This window comes from Mustela nivalis (genome assembly GCF_964662115.1).
Source record: "Mustela nivalis genome assembly, chromosome: 6".
NCBI lineage: Eukaryota > Metazoa > Chordata > Mammalia > Carnivora > Mustelidae > Mustela > Mustela nivalis.
The window spans coordinates 12,685,878-12,707,587 of record NC_139025.1 but is presented as its reverse complement, the minus strand read 5'-3'; the positions used below and the strand labels follow the sequence as shown (position 1 = coordinate 12,707,587).

Sequence of the window (21,710 nt, the reverse complement as noted above, 5' to 3'; positions counted from 1 at the left end):
ATTCCCACCCTGACTTCCACATCCATTCAGTGTTCACGCTCTCGCTTCTCTCTTTTCTGATTTTTTTACTTTAGATACTTGCTCAAATCCACTCCTATTAGCAAATTTTAAATTTGTTAGACAGTCAACATGAAAACAAATAGTTTAAGAAATTGACTAGGTAACACAGTATCCACTCCAAAAAAAAAAAAAAAAAAATCATATCCATACATACAAACTCGGGGCCCAACATAAGGACCGGGTACTAAAAAATACAGCACTCTTCAAAGACAACTTAGTTCAACTCCTATTAGCATTTGTTCTGTTTGTCACTAGAACGAATTTCAAATTTTATTTGATGTGGACAGCTGTGCTCTTATGTTCTGAAGAATGTAAGGGTAACACTTCAGTGATAATAAGTTGTTCCTACCCCAGAGAGAAGGAGCATGATATTATTAGTAAATGTGATGGGGTCGTACCACAGTTCTATAGGCTGGTAAAAATGTTTCCTAGGCCAAAGGATTTCAATGATTTTCTTTTTCTTTTTTTTAAGATTTTATTTATTTATTTATTGGACAGAGAGATCACAAGTAGGCAGAGGGGCAGGCAGTGGGGGGGCAGTGGGCGGGAAGCAAGTTCCCCACTGAGCAGAGAACCTGATGTGGGGCTCGATCCCAGGACCCTGAGATCATGACCTGAGCCGAAGGCAGAGGCTTAACCCACTGAGCCACCCAGGCGCCCCAATCTCCTTTTTCAAGAACAAAGAAGGCGGCTCTGTATAATAAGTAAGCACAGTGAGATAACTCTGAAGGGCCCACAGGCATGCTCAACTCCATTCCCATTAGTCATGGCCAAAGAGAAAGGAAAACTCTGCAATCATTCCTCTGCTACTATAAAATTTTAATATTTTCCTATTATATTATAGTCAGCATTTGTTAATAAATTTCATCTAGTATTTATTCTAAAAAGTTGTCTCCCTTTTGTACTTTCGGTGCTACAGGGAAACTTCAAGGTAGGCTGACCCAAAGACTGTCACAAGTGTGCCCGACGGAAGCATCTGAGTTCTTCTCTTCTTAGAGTTCGTATATTCAAAGACCTTTATTAATTAATCTGTTGTCTGTCGCTGGACTACCTTTAACGAGGAAACTGCTGGCTTCGGTTATAAGGAAGACACAGTTCGTTAGGATGGTGGGCAGGGAAAGGAGAGCCGGTGTGTCAGGGGACAGGCTGGGCAGCCAGGGAGGAGGTTCCGTTTTTCAACCAACTTCTGACTCTGACTCAGTCATTCTACCAACCGGAGGGCCAATGAAACACGTTAATGGTTATTAGGTTATAACACCAAGAGAAGTCTAGGAGAATGCACCAATATGCATTTTTTTCCTTTTTTTTTTTTTTTTTACACTTACTAAAGGTTTGGGATTTCCATGAAACAGTAAGCAGCACATCTTTCTGAAGCACATCATATCTGCAAACTAGTAGTCTATGCAAATGTGACCATTTTTATTTATTTATCTTTTTATTTTATTTTCAAGAAAAGAAAGAAGTGCGGAGCTTTTTAAAATTTTCTCAGCTACTCTCCCACTAAAAGCAGAAGCCTGGGATGCAGTAACTAAAACGAAATGAGAGAAAAATTTAAACCGCATCCCACTTACCTGTGAGCACATAACTGTCTATACGAGAATGGGAAAATTCAAAGCAAAAAATACAATACTTGAGAAAATTATTCAAATGTTTCAATGTGTAAAAGCAAATAATTTAGTCAGAGATTAACATCAATTAATAGCGCTCTATGTTTCTCACTAGGGATTTAGAGAGACTAGAGTCATACAATTCTTTTTAAGGGAAGAAAAAGAAGTATACTTTCTCAACTCAACTTTGTACTCTAGAACATTGTTACTCAAAAAATAGATAAATAAAAATGTTAAGAATGATGGATTTAATAAGATCCACATAGGACTGTCTAGAAAATAAAAGGTTTTGTGAGTTTATCTGGTTTGGTTTTCTGGATTTTTGTTTTCCTCTGATGAAAGGAATTGATTCAGAGTTCCCTGAAGTAGAGAGTCTTTAGAAGGCAAGGGTACATTTAGAAGGCCAAGAAAGAGCCATGCCACTAACAGGTCTGGAAAACTGCTCAGTGACGCCTCCCTCGTCTGAGCAGACACGAGCCAGTAGGAATGCATAAGAGAAGAACCTCCCAGCAGACCTGACAGAGAGCACCCTAGCACCATCAGATAGTATTGCCATTAAAAGAAGTGTTTTAAGTGCCCCAGGGTTCGGATTGTGAAGCTGAACAAAACTCAAAAGACAAGGGATAGCTGCTACAAGACAAAAGCCAAACAAGCTTGGCCTCACAGTAACCCTAGAACTTAAGGCTTCTGCTAACAACTGTCCTACTCAAGTTCAATCAGGAGCTGATGCTTACTTAAGAGTGTTTAAAATACCATAGGACACACAAGGGTGGCACAGAAGGTGTGTGTCTCTATTGTATACAGGCACTCTAGAGGGGAAAAATGTGAATCTTGAAAAACAACTTCCAAGCTGAGGTGAAGACCTCAGAGGAGAGGGCACTCCTACCAGGCCCAATTTCTCTTCCTTCAGAAAGGACAAGAGCTCCGGTCATGGGACGTGCCTGCAGAATGCTCGTTGTGCCACTAAGCAATTCTTGATGCTTCCAAATATGCTACACTCTCAAACACGGTTTTTCTATTGTGTTGCTAATAGAAGACTTGGGCTTTTCAAGTGGCTACAAATTACAGAGACCTAAAAATCCTCCTGGATTTCACTTTATTAAAGAACAATACTGGGTTTGACCAAATAAATGCTACCAGGGAAGTGTCCTAATGCACTTTAAAAACATGGTCAGAGATAATAATTCCTCGATTCCTCTTACGGAAATTCAAGGAAGGTCAAAGACAGTCAGCCACTTTGAAAGCACTGCTCCAATTACCCAGTGAGCTTTGGAAAAGAAGCCCTCAGCTCTGCACAAAGGTTTACTATGGGGGAGATAGTCAGATAACCTTTACCGTCCTTTGGAGGTTGCAGTGCTCTGGAAGAGTGAACTCCTTAGGCAGTTTGCTTCTGTTTCTGACAAAGCAGCAGGTAAGAAAAACCCCCAGATTTTCACTGCAGCAAAACCGAAGAAACCCACACATCCCCAAACCATTTGTTTTATCTGAATTTAAGAGTTTAACATATTCTGGGCACCGGTGGCTCAGTGGGTTAAGCCTCTGCCTTCAGCACAAGTCAGGATCCCAGAGTCCTGGGATCGAGCACCACAGCACCACATCGGGCTCTCTGCTCAGCAGGGAGCCTGCTTCCCCTTCTCTCTCTGCCTCCCTCTCTGCCTACTGTGATCTCTCTCTGTCAAATAAATAAATAAAATCTTTAAAAAAAAAAAAAAGAATTTAACATATTCTAACACTTGAAGCTTGTGTAGATGTCTCTCTCAATCTGAATGAAGTTGTTATTTTTCTTAATAGGAGTATACCCTTTCATAGCTGATGAAAATGTCTGAGAAGTGTCCACTGAAACATTAGAGCAGACCCAAGGTGGGCCTGGGGTTCCTACCTGGGGCTAGTAACCAAGGGGAACCACTCTGAGACCATGATAATACCCGTATCAGGAAGTACATCACCCAACCATCTCTCCGTTTTTCAGAAGTCTGCTATTCCCAGTTACACACTAACGCACCCCAGTTAACACAAGTTGAGGTATAAACACCCATCAGATTTTAAGAAAGATGTAGAAGAATTTTTGAAACATATTTACTATGGAATGAGAACATAAGTAGGTGACAAAAAACCTTATTATTATTAATTTAAGTAGCCAGGGGAAAAAACCTGAACTATTTTAACTATAAAGACAACAATGCTGAACTCAGAAATCACAGAGTAAAAGCTGCCAGTTTCCCTTCCTCTCCAATGCCCGTTTCTGCCTCCCTGCAGTAAAACAATGGAGAAAAAAAACAGGGAGGAAAAAACACAGGGTCTAATTGTGGTAAATCCAAATATCCCTACAAAGAGCAGGTCTTCTAGGCACTCGCATCTGAGCGGCGCTCCCTCCCCCCACAGGACTCTGACTCACCCACCAACTTACCTTCTTCCACTTCGAAGTTAGTAGTAAATCTTGCTTTTGAGTCCGACTTGAGGTATTCTCTCAGAACCTAGATTAAAGTAATTATGAACTTTAGTATACTAAGGCTGTTTTCGAATTCTGAATCACATACAATTATACCTCACAATATTAAGGGGGGGAAATCACTGTTATAAATCACAGTTATGATTGTAACCGTGAAAGAATAAACTCTACCTCTAAAACCCTCTTTAATTGGTCATCTCTTCATGCGTAGTACAACGCACACTTAAAGGAAAGCCAACCAATAGCCACTCCCACTTCAACAAATTCTTCAACCCAGTTATTCAAGCTCCAGGCAGATTGCTGATCTAGGGCCTCAGCCCTATCCTCTGTTCAGGAAGTCTGAGGAGAAACTCAGGAACCTGAGTGTGTATGAAGGCTTCCAACAAAGTGATTTTTGATGTGATCAGCCTGTCCCATGCCTACGGGAACCACTGCTCCAAACCAGTGGTTCTCAAAAGGGGATGACTTTATACCCCAGGGGCTATCTTGCAATGTCTGGAAATATTTTTGGTTGTCACAACAGGGGGAGGAGGTACACTACCAGCCTTTAATGGGTAGAAGCCAGGGATGCTGCTAACCCATCCTACACAGCACAGGACAGCCCTCCACTGCAAAGAATGGTCCAGCCCCAAAAGTCAACAGTGGTGAGGTTGAGAGACCCTGTTCCAAAGCAAACAACTATTGTGATCACTTAGAAATTTTACAGTTCTCACAGTGGTCATTTCAGATAGGCTATAAGCTCCCACTACAGATACGAACATTTCCTGTGACTCTTAAAGCTTATTGTTACTTAAAGGAGTATATACGTTTGCCTCATATTAATAATATGCAGTATATGTACTCATTCTAAAAATACTAAAGTAATCAGAGTATACATCCTTAAGAGCCTTCCAAGAAACTAATTTTTTGAAGTTCACTGAGGTGAAACACTATGTCAAACTATGTTAACCCCTCAAAACTTTGTTCCCAACCATATAAAATGGGAGCTAAGACCAATGAATTGAAAAGAACCAGAACTTAGTTTCCCTCACAGATATTCCCCTTTCCTAATAAGGACAAGAGGATGACGTTCCTCTTCCCAGCCTGTCATCCTAGATAGTAGGAGTCCCATCACTTATTCAGCCAAATATACAGGCACTTCAAAATCCACTTTCGCTGAACTCAAAATGAGACTTCTGAGGGCCAGCCATGTCCCCACACAGAGCAGAACAGAGCTTGGTCAGACCCCGCCGCAGGTCATTTCTACCCTACTGCAGTCACACGGTATAGATATCAGGAAGAAACCATGGGGGAAAGAAACCTACGAAGTCAAGAACCCCAGATACTAACCCTTGCAGATTTCACATGATTGGTCTACCCACTGCACCCACAGAATAAGGACATAAGTACAGAAACCTATAACACCCAAAACATGTGTTTTGTTTGGTCAAGCTTAATTAACGAGCTATAACTGCCTAATTACATAATGAAGACATACCTGACAGCTGATGTGCTCCAGGAATCTAGCCGGGTACGTGAACAAACATGCAATGTTTAAGCTCAAATGAAAGGCTAGGCTACACGAACACACTTAGAAGATTCCATCAGAATGAATCCTTTCTGACTGGCTATTTCCCTGATGTGGCATATGAGTTTATATTCTAATTATAGACTGATTTCTCCCTCTTCTGAAGGCTCAGTGTGCAAAGCAACTAGTTAAACTGAACTCAAGCAGAGCCCCCCAGGCAGTGAGCAGCGGGGTGGGTGGCAGGCGCTGGTGGGCAGACCGGCATTCATGTCCCGGAGCACTGCTGGGGGCGCTGGCGGGGGAGGCCGGATCTGGGTCAGAGGCGGTGTTCCCATCTGGAGCCCCTACCCCTGCTCCAGGAACTTCTGCAACCAGCCAAATCATTAGGAAGCTTTACTGAGCCCTGTGCTCGTCCAAGGGTAGGGCTAACATACGTTCTAGATTTAGGATGCCTGTGAAACCAGGTAGAGCCCATCACTCCTCCACTACAGAAAGAAGACCACTGGGGAAGGCAGCCTCAAACACAAACCAAAACACTGCGGACCTGGTCAAAGAGGACTTCTTAATACCCATAAGGGGCTAAGAGAACAAAGGAGAGTCTTTTTGTTTTGTGAAGCAAAATAATTTCCAGGCCTTCCTTGTCTTTTTACAAGAAAGGAACAAAGAAGAGAAGGCCTAAAAATTACTAGGGAGGCTCAGAAATATTAACACACAATATGACATCTACTTAACCCAACCTCCATTTTTCTAGATTTAAATCAGTCTTCAAATAAAAATTCATAATTAAATTTCAAAACATAAACACTTTATTTTTTTTCTCTCGCCAGTAAAATATATTCTGTTCCAAAAAGGAAAGGTTGCTCAATTTCCTGTCAAAAGCAATCCAGAGGCCACCTACACTGTAAAAGCAGCAAGGAAAAAAAAAAAAAAAAATGCTGAAGAAAAGCCTGTGTGTGTGGGTGTGTACTAAGTGCAATGTAACTACCACTTTGGTTTTTTAAAAGCTTTTTTTTCCTTGATCATTCGGAGAAATATGAAAATTAGTGTAGCTGCTAAAGAGAAGTTTGTCCTCCAACCTACCTAAGGAAAACAAGCCCTCTATGATGGATTTCGGTTCCACAAGAGAGAGAGGAATGGGTGGACATTCAATGCCTGACCCATGAGTCTTTGTTCTCCAAAGGCTCCAAGAAAGGGCAGATTCTACCAAACAGACAACTTACATGTCATGTTTTCAGAGAGGGAAGGCTGCTCTGACAATTAACCTTCTCCCCCTTCTTGCCCCAAACCTCTGGGGGCTAACCACTCACATAACCTGCCTAGATTATGGTTTAGTACAGCATCGAATTCACCACTCTGCAATTCCCCTAACTCTATTTATTCTTTCTGAAACTCTAAATTCTAAGATAGCAATCAACCAGCCCAACAATTTTTATTAAAAGCCTACTGAAATATATTCAATGCAAAGGTAGATGCAGTGTAGTGGAAAAAAAGAGAGAGAAAGAGAAGGAAAGGTTGAATAGCTCACCAGCAAACTGAAGATAAAAGAACAGAACATACAAAGTCAAAGTTAAATACAGTATTATCACTGAATTGTAAGAGTAAAGGCCCTATTTCTATAAATCATACTTTCCATGAGAAGAAGTTTGTCATAATAAATAATGAGCAGGGAAAAAAACATCGTAATGATGGTAAACACTTTTTTTAATTTTTACTTTATTTTATTTTATTTTACTTTACTATTTTAGTTTAGTTTAGTTTAGTAGGCTCCGCACCCAACATGGAGCCCAATGTGGGTCCTGAACTCACAGCCCTAACATCAAAACTTGAGCTGAGATCAAGAGCCAGATGCTTAATAGACTGAACCACCCAAGTGCCCCATGAAATGAAGGCAAATACTCTAAAACCAGCATACCATAAGACAAATCGAGATGTGACAGAAAGCCTACTCTATGGGGCAGCAGCACAACAAGACAGCATGAGAAAGCAAACTTCTTGAAGCTTACAAATGATCTGCCCGATAAGCTAACATTTAACTACTACGTCAACTAACAAGAGGGGCTTCTTGTATGGGCCAACCAAGAAAAAAAAAAAAGCAAGACTAGTTAGTACAAGTAACATTATTTCTCAGAACCACTTGAGAGTAAGTAGCCAACAGGAGAGCCTCCAGAGTTTAGACAGTAGTTCCTAAAATTAAGGACATTCTACAAAACTGTCATTGTGGCCATGAAAATCATCAGAATTACACGGTACCATCATCTAATCCACAGACCGGATCTTACACTCTCCAATTACCCCAGTAATGTCCATATTAGTAGAAGGACCCAATGCATCCAGGATCTCACATTGCACTTAGTTTTCACATCTCATTAGTGTATTTCAATCCAGAATTCCTCACTTTCCAAGACTTTCATGACCTTGAAAACTGTGAAGATTCCAGGCAAGTTCAGTAGCATGTTCCTTTACCTGGGTTTGTCTGATACTTTCTTATGATGCGCCTCCAGTTGTGAATTTTCAGCAGAAATGCCAAAGAAGAGAGCTCCCTCGCTGGATCCTACTAGGAGGCGCTACTTTCCCCTTCTTCCCTTACTGGTAACGTCAATTTCTATGCCTTGATTTTAGGGGGGACTCTGTCAGATTTCCACTACAAAGTTACTCTTTCTACTTTGTAGTTTGTAAGTACTTTGTGATACCATACTTTCAGACTATATAAATATGCTACCAACCAACATTTGTTCCAGTGATAATTCTTAGCCAAATTAATTATTTTATAATGGCTGCCAAAAAAAAAAAAAAAGCGATTTCTAGTCTAATAACCCCTACCATCCTAGAAGGGGGAAAAATGGCATTTACAAACCAAGATCTGGGCGTGCTTATTGCAACTGGGTTCCTGCTGCTCCTAGCCAGGAGAGAGGAGCACACACAGACGGACAAACACGTCCTTCTTTATTTCTTTCAATATCTATGTATATTGCAGACCAGGAGTTCATAGAGATGCCCTGAACTCCTGCCCAGCTATGGGGTCTTTCTAGCTCTTCTCTTTCCCTTCTCTGTAACAGCAGTAAACGTGGCTCTCTTAACCTCACTTTTCTTTCTTGGACTCAGCCCTCATGTTACCTAATGCTACCCCAACCTCTGATCTAGTATCAGAAAAAGCCCACTCTCTCTAACTAGAGGACCAGAGTAAGGGAAAAACCCACAGTGACAAAAATGTTATTAGAGACTATACAGGATGCCATTTTTGCAGAGCCCAAATAGGCAGAGCTAAAAATACACTGTTTACAAATACACTCATTTTTAAAAGCAAAGGAATGCTGAACGTAAAATTCAGGACAGTAGTTACCTCCAGAGAAAGACAGAAGAATAGAATTATAGGGAAACACACAACTTCTAAATACTTGATTGTGTTCTAGTTCTTAGTGAGACTCTACAGTAAACCCTAAAAACAAGTTCTCTGGCATACACAACTATGCCTCACTAAACCACCAGGAGATCATCAGCAGTTGCAAATTTACATTTAAGATCTGAGGTCTAGAAAGGTTACGTGTGTTGCCTGGGGTCACACAACTAACAAGCAGGAGCTCAGACACAAAACCAGGTGGACCTCTGTCTACTGTGCCCTTAGCTATTCCTCAGGTGGAAGAAAGATGGGCAGGAGAGAGAAGCTATGGTTCTAAGGCTAAGATTCCTGTGCCTCTGAACCATTTCCAGACTGGTTTTAGGGTACAGGCAAGTCTAAGCCCAAAACTGGTGGGGGGCGCGAAGGGGGGGTAAAAATCTTCCTAAGGGCAGAGAGGGGGGAGAGGCACAACTCTGGGTCATAATGAGACTGAAAGAACAATATAAACAATCCTCTAGAGACCATTTCTAGCACATTCCATAGGCTACAAATTCTGGCTCAAGTAAGTCACTAAATAAAATCTCCTCTCAGAAGACTCTGGCAAAATCTTATTACTTATAGTTTTGTTCTGTTTTGAAATCGAGAAATGAGGGAGAGAAGACCAGCAACCCATTCATGAAGTTCCAGGGCTCACCTGGGCAAAGACTAAATAGGGAGAAATGACTCATCACCTAGCACACTTTATGAAACATGAAATGAGTGACAAAATGGTGAGCCCTTTCAAAGAATTTGTATAATGGGGTACTGAGGCAAAGCAACAATACTTCTCTGAAGGAAAGACAGAACATCCTGGGAAGCTTAAACCCCACTCTGCTACCTGGCTGTGGTTTAAAATTACTAAAACCCCAAAAAGATGGATCTGCATAAGAAGGAAAGAAAAAAACATATTAATCTTCTCAAAAAATCAGATGTAACAGCATTCTAACTGCACTTCTGGTAGAATTATCTCCAGAGACTATTAGTGATTAATACCAACTCATACAGCCCAGAAAAGTCCCATGATCAGCACTAACGACTTTGTGATCTCAGTTCAAGCTTTCTCTTTCGTTACATGGAATATGTTTTCCCACTGTTGACTTGCAAGCAGTGGAGTATACATTGAAATCAGCAGAATTTTTGGACTAGTCTCCTTCCCAACTCCCTCAAAAACCTGCTAATAAATTCTACCTTCCCTTTCCTTTTCTTTCCAAAGAGCAAAAATCTAGACCTAGCCCAAAGACTAAAGAAAATACCACAGAACAAAAGAAAACAAAGGACGTGTGCAAGATGGTACAAAAATAATTCAAAACTCATGCAAACTTTGTGCTGGAGCCCAAAACTGTCTATAATACATAAAGTTTAAGAAATGCAAAATGGTCCTGTAAAGACAATAATCGAATGAGAAGCACACAAAAGGATAAACCCTATTAGATTAAAAAAAGAAAGCCATTTAACAGGACTCTCCAGGGCGGGGCTTCCCCCCCACCCCCACCCCAGCTTTTTAGTTACTTTCTTTATGAAAAGCAATCAGGTGCTGTTGAAATCAGCCTCTGGTATTAAAAAGACAGGAAGTTATTCTGAAGTGTTTCTATTTATTTATTTGACAGGGAGAGAGAGCACAATTGGGCAGAGAGGCAGGCAGAGAGGGGGCGGGGAAGCAGGCTCCCTGCTGAGCAGATAGCCTGATGCAGGGCTAGATCCCAGGATCATAACCTGAGCCATCATGACCTGAGCCAAAGGCAGAGGCTTTAACTCGCTGAGCCACCCAGGCGCCCCTCTGAGGTGTTTCTAAATGAAAATGACAAAAAGAATAAATTAATCCATAGGTACCCTTTTCTTATACCTTACTTCATTCAGCTTACATCATTGCAAGGTGAGCAGTAATTATCCTTGAGAATTTAGGGACAACAGCCCAACTTTAAAAGAAATTTAGAATTTAGAGGCACCTGGGTGGCTCAGCCCGTTGAGCATCTGACTTGATTTCAGGCTCAGGTCATGATCTCCGTGTCTTGAGTTGGAGCCCGATGGCAGGCTCTGCGCTCAGGGGGGAGTCTGTCTCTCTCCCTCGGCCTAGCCCCGCTCATGCACGCTCTCTCTTTCTCTAAAGTAAATAAATCTTTTTTAAAAATTTAAAGAAATTTAGATTCTAAAAAATATGAAAAAAAATGTATTACTCCTTTAATGTTGGAAAGGGGAAAACCCTGAAACATATTAAAGCGTTTACTTGTAAACTCCCAGATAATGAATTTGGGGCAAAAATCAATATGGCTATTTAATAAATAAATCCTCCCCAGTTCATCTAATTTAGTGATATTGAGATAACCCCCTTAACAAGAGACAGCAGGACTTGAATTTCTAAACATTAATGGATCTGACAGCTCATGAAGACACAAGAAAAATGTTCTTCCCCTGGAAAGTACATACAATGGTCCTTTGATCCCAACTCGTACAAACTACTACTTACTCTTCCTTTCCCTGAAATTCTAAACACAAAAGTTAGAAATAAGTCCTTTTACAAACTAATTACCTTCATCTTGAGGCTTCTCCAACTCAAAGTCACTTCTATCTACCCATTTGCTTGAGCCAAAAACCTAAGAGTGATTAGGTTATGGATATAACCTAATCCTAAAGGAATGGATAATCCTTTCTTCCACAGCCTGCATCCATTCTGCCAAGACCTATAAATTCCGCCTCCTGAAGAGCACCCTGAATCCTCTCCTCTCCACTGGCGACACACTGGTCCAAGCCACTATTATCTCTCAACTAGACAACTGCCCCAGATTCCTCATTAATTTCTACCCATGATCATTTTCCACATAGTCAGAAATGACTTTTTTAAAGGTTAAACTACGTATCTTTATTCCCCTGCTGAAAACCTATCAGTGGCTTTCCATATCCTGAAATGTCAAGGAGTGTGAAAGGTATAAGATTTTACTCTAAATTCCAAGCTAATAAGTTAGACTGTCAGAGGTGTATGGATACCGCGGAGGACACGAGACACGTGGCTCAGAGACAAAGGATTTCATTACTCACAGCAGAAGCCGTAGCCCAAGTACCGGCTTTTTTCATGCCAGTCCCTTACGTCCCAATTCTTACGAGTTAACACCTGCACAGCAGTGGGTTGTGTTACAGAAGAGTAACCCTGAACTTAATGAACCCAATGGGCAGTATGCCTGCCTGAACTTTACTCCAGAAGGAGACGTTGTCCTTATTATATAGACAGTAGTGTGACTGACTTTGCTCTGGAGGGAGTCTTCTAAGGCTGCTGACTATACAAATCATCCTTAAAAAGACAGTCTAGAACAAAAGTTGTCAGTCGGAAATACAGGACACATGGAAAATTGTCTCCCAACATTAGAATAAAAGCCAAATTTCTTATCATAGTCTACGAAACCTATATAATTGGTCTCTTTCTCTTCAATTTCATGTTGAACTCCTGTCTCTTCAGCTTACTATGCTCTAGCTCCACCGCCATCTTTGGTGTCCTCAAATAAGTCAAGCTCTTTCCTGATTCAGGACCTCTGCATATGCTGTCCTTTTGTCTGAAATGCTCTTTCTCTGGCTCAGATGTCACTTCCTCAGAAAAACCTTCTGGGGCACCTGGGTGGCTCAGTGGGTTAAGCCGCTGCCTTCGGCTCAGGTCATGATCTCAGGGTCCTGGGATCGAGTTCCGCATCGGGCTCTCTGCTCGGCGGGGAGCCTGCTTCCCTCTCTCTCTCTCTCTCTCTCTGGCTGCCTCTCCATCTACTTGTGATTTCTCTCTGTCAAATTAATAAATAAAATCTTTAAAAAAAAAAAAAGAAAGAAAAACCTTCTGTAGTCAATCTACCTATGTGAGACCCTATTCCCTTTTTATCACATTGCCCACTTACTCATTCAGTCAGCAAACATTTACTGGGCACCTACTATGTACCAATCATTATTACTGTAGGCACAATCATTACCTTATCCCTTTGTTTATTTATTAACAGTCTATCTTGAGGGTAGAAATCTTGTCTTTACGTTCATCCACAAAAACCTAGAACTTAAAATTGTGCCCTCAAATAAACTGTTCGACACGAAGTACTAAAACGCTTCCACATCAATATGGGAAAAAGCATAGCACTGAGCAAAAAGCATAAAATTAGAAGGTAGAGGTGCCTAAATTCAAACCCTGGGATCATCATTTAGTTGACACCTGAGCAATTCTACTAAGTTCCCAGCAAAATGGAGAAAATTCCTCTCCTGCCTAACTCACAAGATTATTATGAGGATCAAAGGACAGAATCTATTAGAAACCCCTGCAAATGCTAAACATTTAAAACTGGTAGCAAATCAACAGTTAATAGTCATGAGACAGTCGTTCAATCAGTAAGAATATCCTAGGGCCCTACTATGAGGGTAAGTATTAATGAAAATTAAAATGTATATCAAAATGTAAATTAAAAATGTATAACATAAAATGAGATTAGAATATAGTTAGTTCTTTAATAAACTGAAGGAGAATACTTTTTCCCCTATAAGTACCATTTGGACATGCTTTACAAACTTTCAGACAAAAAGTCAGTCACCTTTACCAGCTCCTGATCCCAGGATATTAAAAGAATGTCTACTGGTTACTTTTTTAACACAAGCCTTTCAAATGCCAATTTAGAAAAAATTTAGACCATCTTTACACCCCTGAATGCCAATCCCCAACACAGAAATGTTGAGTTTTCTGGTAAAATTTATGAAGTTATTAATTCCGTCCCCTTTTACTGACTTCATCTAAACCCAAATGCAGTCTCGTTACTTTGAGGCGGACTGTGTGTGTGTGTATGTGTGTGTGTGTGTGTCTGTGTCTGTGTGTTTGCTCACACACATGTGCAATGAAGAAAAAGTAAGCTCCAATTTACATTTTTTATAAGGGCAGCTTCAGAGTCAATGCACAGGGCTGCCAACAGGAGGAAACAGAGTAATCACACTGAGGTCCTACGCACAGGGCTGGCAGCCTGAGCACACACCGGGACAGTGGACTCAAACAAGCCACATACCTGGCAGGAGTTTACCAAGCAACCCATCATCTCCCATAACCCTACCATGCAATCACAGAGAAACTGACTAAAAGGGGTACTGCTGGGGCACCCGGATGGCTCAGTGGGTTAAGCATCTGCCTTCAACTTGGGTGAGGATCCCAGAATCCTGGGATTGAGCCCCGCATCGGATTCTCTGCTCAGTGGGGAGCCTGCTTCTCCCTCTCTCTCTCTGCCTGCTGCTCCGCCTACTTGTGATCTCTCTGTCAAATAAATAAATTAAATCTTTGAAAAAAGAAAAAAAGGAGGAGGAATAATAATGTGAACTGTGCTCCTAAAATAATAAAGTCAGGAAGAAAATATAAAAATGAGGAAAAGTACATGGGAAAAGCTCCTGGGAGCTAAGAAAGAGATGCAGGTTGAGAGGGATGAAGGCAGACGATCGATACCCTACACATGAGAAGCACTCACAGAGGTACAGATCTCAGGACACACACACACACACACACACACATACATAATTATATTTGGTAGTTTTTATTATACATTGAAAGTGTCTCAAAACTGCTTCCTTACAAGTTCTCTTAATGATGGCCACCTACTCCCAGTTTGGGGACAGGGAGCAGCAGCAGTCATATTCACACTATTCACAAAGTCCTCAATAACCACCAGTACTTGTATGAGAATAAGTACAAATAAAATCAAGGACATCTAGAAGCTTCTACCTTGACTTAATTTAAATAGACAATGTCTAAACCTATCTTTCAATTAAGTAATACCCCTTATGAACAGAGGCTCCTGGGAGGTTCAGTCTGTTAAGCATCTGCCTTCAGCTCGGGCTGTGATCCCGGCATCCTGGGATCGAGTCCCTGCTGAGCAGGAAGCCTGCTTCTCCCTCTCCCTCTCCCTCTGCCTGCTGCTCCGCCTGCTTTGCTCTCTCTCTCTGTCAAATAAATAAATAAAATATTTTAAAATTATACATATGTTTATCAATGATGGTTACTACTTAGTAACTTAGTAAATCAGCTTACTGTTTATTAATATTAAATTTAAATGCACGTGATAAACCAAGAACTATGTTAAAATGTTATAAATATTTTTCAGAAAAAAACGGGAAAGATAGATGTCAAAAAAAATTTACATGAGTGATAGGATCACTGGCAAATCTTTTTCTAATTTGTTTTCCTCGTTTCTCCTTAATTATGATATATACCTTATATAAAGGTAAAACACATGTACACACAAAAACCTACACTTTAGTAGATTTTTTTCCCCTCTTTTCGCTGGAACCTATCAAAACTAAATTTCAACTAGAAAATGTGACGTAAGTTTAACATACCTCCAGAACCGAACAAATAGTGAACAACAACGTAAGCTACGCCACAGAATGAAATCATAAGGACCTTGGTAGCACTAAGTAAAAATAAATAGCTGTTCGATTTTTCTATCATACTTACCCCAAAAAAGAAAGTAAGTAAAAGAGACAGGTATTCAGAATTCCGTAAGTTGGATGAAATGCTTGGAGGAAAATTATCAAAACCAACCAAGTTCATGCAACTCAAGAAAAAAAGACTTGAAACTACAGTACAAAATCTTCACAGAAAAAAAGTCCGTTTTAGTGACCATCCAGGCATTTGAGATAAAGAGTTAATCTGAAGAAATGACGGTGACTCTGAAATGTCATTTAAACTAAATAACCAGAATGTGAATGCCCGCATTTAACCAAATTTACTTTTCAAAATATGTGCGCTTCTCATCTTGTTCACTGACCTCACATCACCTCCGTAAAACCTCTTCAGAAGCAGTTTAACCATATCCTGCAAGTGGGAGGTGTATAAATTTCATTTCCCTAATGGAAACCACCGCTCACTGGGTAAACGGATAGAAATCCAGTATTAATTTTCGAAGTCATCAAATACTGTGCATTCTAAAAGAAGAAAACCGTGTGGTATTAGGAGGCAGAAAAGGGGAGCTTCAACTTCTTCCAAAATGTTTTATAATCTCAAACAAATATGGCAGAAGGTTAAGATTTGATGATGCTAGAAGGTATTATATAATTCTCTATCCTTTCTAGTCTACTCAAAATATTTTTAAAGTAAACAGAGTAATAAGGTTTAATATCTATAAGTCAACACAACACTCTTCCTCTTAGTATACTTATATTGATTAAAACACACACACACCCCATTTCAATATCCTACCAGCCCAACCTGTGACATTTTACCACCCAAAGAAGCCACTGTTGAAATGAACACCAAACAACCCCTAATATTTAGTTTGTTCCTTTGCAAAGCATGAATTCAGAAAAATTACCATACGATGGAATGAAAAAAATTCAAAATTATTTATGCAATGATGCCAAAGTAGTCATAAGTCCCGAGATGTTGCATCCATTTCAAAAATGAAAATAATAGGTTTACGTCTCAAAATAGCATACTTCCAGAACAGACAGTCCTAATCTCCCACAGGAAAACATGGGCTCAAGACACCTTACAAAGTGTGCCACCTACTCTTCACACCAGAAAAGTCATTTTTGGTATTAAAGAAAATACATTAATGACAAGCTTGAGGCCTGAAAAAAGCAAACAAATCTGAGGAAAGTTGAGTAGTTAACTTTCCTCTCACTGAAAGAACCAGAATCACATTCGTATGTTCCTGACCCCATGGGCAAAGGCACGGAGTGGAAATGGCTGTCATACACAGGAAACAGATGGGGGGCGGATAATGCAACTAGATCATCAACTGCCCCCCCTTCCCGTCACTAGATTGTAAGAAGCATTCCGTTAATAACGAAACAAACTAGAAAAGCGGAAGTTCACCGCTGACGCAGGACTTGAACGCCTGAAGGAACATGCTACAAGCTCCACATGTTGGTTAGAGCTAAATGACAAAGAAAGTTTCAGCTACGTGTTTCCTGACTCTCAAAAATGACTGTGACACTTGCCACAGCCTCCACGACAGCCAAGACCCAGCTTCTCTACACTTCACCAACCAAGTCCCCTGACCTGAGGTGCAATTATTTGCTCTCTTCGAAGAACAAGTATTTAAGTACACACACCTTCTTTTAAAGTTAATCCCAGTGTAGTTAACATACTGTGATACTAGCTTCAAGTGTAGCGTACAGGATTCACCAGTTCCATACACCGGCTCGTCAAGGTAAGAGCAGCCCTGATCCCCATCACCGGTCTCACCCGTCCCTCCACACACCTGCCTCCGGAAGCCAGCAGGTTGCTCTCTATAGCTAAGAGTCTGTTTCTTAGTTTGCCTCTTTTTTTCCCTTTGCTTGTATGTTTTGCTTATTAAATTCCACATGTGAGTAAGATCCTACGGTATTTGTCTCCTCTGATTTTTTTTTTAATATTTTATTTATTTGTCAGAGAGAGAGATGATGAGAGAGGGAACACAAGCAGGGGGAGTGGCAGAGGGAGAAGCAGGCCTCCTGCTGAGTAAGGAAGCCCAATGCGGGGCTCGATCCCAGTACCCTGGAATCATGACCTGAGCTGAAGGTAGACGACTGAGCCCACCCAGGCACCCCATCTCTCACTTAGCACTATACTCTCTAAATCCATCCACGTCATGGCAGATGGCAGGATTTCATTCTTTTATACGACTGAGGAATATTTCATTGTGTACATATACTTCTTTATCCATTCATCAGTCGATGACTTCTGCCTCCTATCTTGGCTACTGTAAATAACGCTGCAGTAAATGTAGGTGCATGTATCTTTTCAAATTTGTGTTTTCATATTCTCCAGGTAATACCCAGCAATGGAATCGATGGATCATATGCTAATTCTATTTTTAATTTATGAGGAAGCTCCATACTGTTTTCTAGAGTGGCTTGAAAACAGGTTGCCAGTTTGCATTCCCACAAACAGTGCATGAGGGTTCCTGTTCCCCACATCCTTGCCAACACTTGTTTGTGGTTTTGATTTCAGTCATTCAGACAAGTGTGAGGTGAGATCTCATTGTGGTTTTGATTTGAAATTCCCTGATGCTGAGTGATGTTGAGCATCTTTTCATGTGTCTGCTGGCCATCTGGATGTCTTCTTTGGAGAAATGTCTATGTCTTCTACCCATTTTTAATTGGATTATTTGGGGGGTTTTTGGTGTTAAGTTGTGTAAATTTTTTTATATATTTTGGATACTAACCTTTTATCAGGTATGTCATTTACAAACATCTTCTCCCATTCGGTAGGCGTCTTTTAGTTTTATTGACTATTTCCTCTGCTGTATAATTCAAACATTCTTAAATAGCAACTGGGTAGAATGCTCTGAGTTTCAAAAAGTTGCAGAGCTCCAAAGATCCCAATGGCATACTTTCCCCTCAACAAGCTTACAACCCAATTCATGGTAAAGGACATGTAAATACAGCAATAATAAGAGCCAAAGTGTTGGCCTGTACAACCTCAAGAAATGGCAAAAGGACATAAAGCTTCTAAGATCAACTCAGTGGGATCAAAGAAGTGTAACAAATAAGTTTCCAATGGGCAAAAAAGACAGAGGCAAAGCAACTGGGCGGGGGGGGGGGGGGGGGGTGGACAGAGAATAAAGACAGAAAAGGCTGTAATGCACATAGTGTGGGAGTAAACAAAGACTATAAACCACGGAGACACATTTTAAATATTAAACATACGAAGAAACACTTAAGCTCTAAAGATTGCGTGGAAATTTTCCCTAAGAGCCACCGGAGACAGACTGGCTTTCCTACTGATTCAGTGTCTCATCTAGCTTTGGCCTCAGAGCCAGGGAGCCAGATGCCTCCCTCAACACCATCGCTGGCACCCACGGACTTGTGTGGGATCGATCACCACGAGATGACAATCAAGTCATCCTCACAGTGTCAGCTATGGGCCCTGCGCATGTCACTTGGAGTTGCTGTCCTGTGAACGCTCACGTTCAAGTACAGAGAAGCACTCAGATGAACTCAGAATGACTTGCAATTCTATCAGGTGGCCGAAGTAGCAGTATTTTTTTTTTAAATCTATGTTGCTGCTAATGCCTTATGAAGTTTTTGTTATGTTCATTGTACAAGACTGTACTGTAGCAGAGTGAGCGAGTGTGTTTGGTTTCCCCTCCCAGCTTTACTGAAATCTAATTGACATAAAATTGTATTAGCTTAAGGTGTACAATGTAATGATTTGATAGGTGTATATATTACAAAATGATCAGCACAATAATTTTAGTTAACACCCATCACCTCACACAGCTACAAAGAAATATTTATTATTGCAAAATAAAATGCAACACATCTAATGATGAATCTGAAAATGTAATAGTACAAAAATAGATCAGAACTTTCGAATAGTGCCTACATTAGAAAACAATAGTCTTCAACAAATTAGTCTAAAGAACGAAAATTACATTTCAGTTCTTTAATTCCATTTAAGCCATAAGCCTTTCAAGAAAAAAAAAAAAAAAAGTTAATCTATGTGAGAAATTTTCACATCTTCTAAAGCACAGAAAGCAAACTCTGCTAGCTCAGATGGTAGAAGTGCCTCATAGTGCCCCTAAGTGAGGTGTTCAAACAAGATGTAATAGTGGCTTCCATATTTAAAAGCCTACCTGGACAAAAGAAAGGCTGAATACCGTACATGGCAAATATGCCAACCAAGTACCACTAACAACCAAATGCCAAGAAAGTAGTTCACTGGCTGGTACCAACTGGGAAGGCAAGGAGAAGGGACCGAGGGGTTGGTGGTGGAAAGCCGGAACCACTCTACAAAGTTTTCAAACAACCTGCAACCTACAGGACTGCACTGTAGGCAATGAGGAGCTAGGGAAGGTTTACGAGGGACCATCACAATCAGAAACAAAAATGCCATGATGTATGTGTGCCACACCACACACATGCATACACATATTTTTTTTTCCTTTCCCCCTCAAAATCATCAACAGTAATGTGGAAGAGAGCCCAAAAGAGGAAGGCACTGAATAAGGAAATCCTGGCAACAAGGTGTTGCAACTTCCTAGGTGAGAGATGACTGGGGCTGGAACCGGGGAGAAGGATTAGAGAAATGAAGGAATCTGAAAGAGATATGGACATAGAACTCACACCACCCGGAAAACAATTAGATGTGACAACTGGGAAAATGGAACTGAGGTCAAAATAAGAAATTGCACCACCACAAAAGGAACACCTACACTATTCTCAAAAAGTAGTATTTTTATCAAAGTTACATTAAGTGATCTTTGAAGTTATTAGTATTTATCTTCAACATGCTCTGAAATCATCCATTAGCCACACAGAGACCAGTTTAAGAAACACTCAGCTCTAGAAGGGCATTTCGAAATGTGTCGGTCTAGTTCCCCTTGAAAATCTATAAGTAGTTTAAATTTATCAAAAGATACAAGATAATCTACAAAAAAAAATCCCCAAAATAGAACCAGCTCAAGATTCTCCACAACGTGTAACATTTGTTCAATGAATTTCATAATAGGATCTAAGCTTCATGCTCTTAATGAGTTTCAGCGCTAACTCATTACCTCACACTGTAAAATATAATAAACCTTTTAAAATGACAGGCAATATATGGTAAATTATTAATAAGACACTGACAACAATTTAGTATACATAAACAGGGGTGCCTGGGTAGCTCAGTGGGTTAAGCGACTGCCTTTGTTTCAGGTCATGATCCCAGGGTCCTGGGATCAAGTCCTGCATCGGGCTCTCTGCTCAGCGGGGAGCCTGCTTCTCCCTCTGTCCCTCCCAACTTGTGCACCCACACTCGCTCGCTCACTCGCTCTCTCAAATAAATAAATAAACAAACATTTTAAATAAAGCATATATACAATGTAGTTAGGATTAAGGCCTATACAAGAACAAAAATGATTTAACATTTTAGAAAAAAATTACACCATTTTTATAATACCACCTTCTTTATCCAGCCTTGAGGGTATAATCAACAAATAAAATTGGGGCACCTGGGTGGCTCAGTCAGTTAAGCACCCGACCCTCGGTTTTGGTTCAAGATCTCATGGGTCAAGAAATGGAGCCCTGTGTCAGACTTCACACTCAGCAAGGAGTTTGCTCAAGATTGTCTCTCCCTCTCCTTTTGCACCTTTCCCCACCCACACGCTCACACTCTCTCCCTCTCTCTCTCAAATAAGTAAATAAATAACACTTTCAAAAACTGTAAGATATTTACAGTGCACAACAGATAATTTGATACATGTATACACTATGAAATGATTCCTTCCATCTAATTAACACAAACATCACTTCACATATTTACCTCTACAAAAAAACAAACTTTTCAATTGAACAATACACTGTTAATCAATTACAGCCACCTTGTTATACATTAACCGTCAGAACTTATTTGTCTCAAAACTGTAAGTTTATGTCCCATACCACCTTCCTAATACTCAAAATCCGAGTAACTGACCACTTAGATGAAATCTCTTTGTGGACCATGCTGGTCTCTAAAGATTAACAGACTGATCTTGAACTGATAAAAACACACAAACCCAGGTCAACAATTCAAAGTACAACCATAAATGAACAAACAAGAGACAATATTTGACCAGGCACATAAAAATTAGGTAAAAAGAAGCAGGGTTAAAAAAAAAAAAAAAAAAACCATGTTTGTTGAGAGCCTCCTAGAAGTCTGACATGGCTCACCAGACACTCTCTCCCTCCACATACTTACTGTAAAATGAGTCTTTCGATAAGTGGGTATAAGTCACATGAAGGCAGAGAGAGCTTGATAACCAGCAT

At 40.4% G+C, this 21,710-nt stretch overlaps 1 protein-coding gene across 9 annotated transcripts in view; it reads right to left on the bottom strand.

Moving 5' to 3' along the window:
• SIPA1L1 (signal induced proliferation associated 1 like 1) overlaps positions 1-21,710 on the bottom strand; it is a 363,533-nt gene that overhangs the window by 280,962 nt on the left and 60,861 nt on the right. For 6 of the 9 annotated variants that reach the window (XR_014312408.1, XR_014312409.1, XM_082733364.1 and 3 more), the window contains exon 3: positions 4,075-4,141. The exons of the other annotated variants lie outside the window; for them this stretch is intronic. The gene's annotated coding sequence lies outside the window, so the exon portion shown is untranslated. The remainder of the gene's footprint in view (positions 1-4,074; positions 4,142-21,710) is intronic. 9 annotated transcript variants of the gene reach the window in all.